This window comes from Otolemur garnettii, unplaced genomic scaffold (assembly GCF_000181295.1).
Source record: "Otolemur garnettii isolate 467f Iridium unplaced genomic scaffold, OtoGar3 scaffold00031, whole genome shotgun sequence".
Taxonomy (NCBI): domain Eukaryota; kingdom Metazoa; phylum Chordata; class Mammalia; order Primates; family Galagidae; genus Otolemur; species Otolemur garnettii.
This window is the reverse complement of record NW_003852426.1, coordinates 4966812-4968039: the sequence shown is the minus strand read 5'-3', so window position 1 is coordinate 4968039 and position 1228 is coordinate 4966812. Positions and strand designations below refer to the sequence as shown.

At 60.2% G+C, this 1228-nt stretch overlaps 1 protein-coding gene across 2 annotated transcripts in view; it reads right to left on the bottom strand.

Annotated features, from left to right (window-relative positions):
* HMGA1 (high mobility group AT-hook 1) overlaps positions 1–550 on the bottom strand; it is an 8758-nt gene extending 8208 nt beyond the window's left edge. For both annotated transcript variants that reach the window (XM_012804699.1, XM_012804701.1), the window contains exons 1-2: positions 388–550; positions 35–148 (exon numbers count right to left, since the gene is read on the bottom strand). The gene's annotated coding sequence lies outside the window, so the exon portion shown is untranslated. The remainder of the gene's footprint in view (positions 1–34; positions 149–387) is intronic.
* Between the last annotated feature and the right edge of the window lie 678 nt (positions 551–1228).

Here is a 1228-nt window from a genome sequence, read left to right as displayed (position 1 = left end):
GCCACCACCGCGGCGGCCCCCCGGGACGACTCACCGCGAGCTCGGCCGCCGGCCTGCGGTGCGCGCTCCGGGCTGCCGGGAGCGACGGTGCTTGGCGCTGAGGACCGGCCTGCCTCCGCCGCGGCCGCCGCTGGTAGCAAATGCGGATCTGAAACCAGGAGAGAGAGCAGAGGCGCTCAGTGACCGCCGCCGCCGCGTGCTCGCCGCCCAGGCCCCCGCGGGGTATTTATATGTCACATCCAGGCGGGGGGACAAAAATATTCCCCCTCCCCCGAAGGATGGCGAGGGGCAGGAAGCTGGGCACGGCCCGTGCGCAGCCTCAATAAATAAATAATTTAATTAAATTATAGATATAAAAAAAAGCCACCAGAGCGGCCGCGAACTCACGCCTTCTTGGAGCCGCGCCAGCGCCAGAAATAGCCCCGACTCGGAGTCCCAATTAGAGGAGCGCAGCCCCGGCTCAGGGGAGCTTAAAAAGAGCGACCCAGGGGCAGGGGGGACGGGCCCGCCCGCGCCAGCCGTGTCACCGAGGGGGCGGGGCCATGCAAATTAGCCCGGGGATTTAAAAGGGCGGCCGCCCGCCAGCCGCCGCCGCCGCCGCCGCGGCGCGGGTGGGTGCTGATGTTGGGGTGGGGCGTTCGGCGGCCTGAGCTGCGAAGCGGAGTGTGTAACCTACTCCTTACGGTCCCGGACTTAGAAGAACCGGAAGGGCCGTGCAGAGAAATCACAAAGGAGCTTTTCACTGTGGGGGGGGGGAAAGGCGTCCTTACTCTCTGCAAGTAGGATCCCAGGGGGAGTCACCTTTGAGGTCTTCTGGGCTTGTGGGTCTGCTCCGAATAGGGTGTGTGTGGGCTGTTGGGTGAGCTTCCATATGGACCGAGTGAGGGTAAGAAACACTCTCGTTGGAGAATTCTTAAGGCCTACACACCGCCCCCTTCGCCCAGATAGACGGTTCGTAGATTTCCCCCGGGCGGACAGGTGTCAACATGTGCATTTCAGTGTCAACCCGCATGTGGCTAACTGGTGAAATACGAGTCTTGTGAAATTCAAACGTGAAACTTGTGAAATCCAAAGTGTTCTAGTTTTATTAATGGCCACGAGCGAACCACAATCAAGGTGGAGCCTTCAAGCAAAGCGAACGATTGGTTCGTTTATAGGTATACCCGAGGGAGGATTCATTTCTCTGAGTGACCTGGATGGTGTTTGGAAGACACGCAGTCTCACTTTG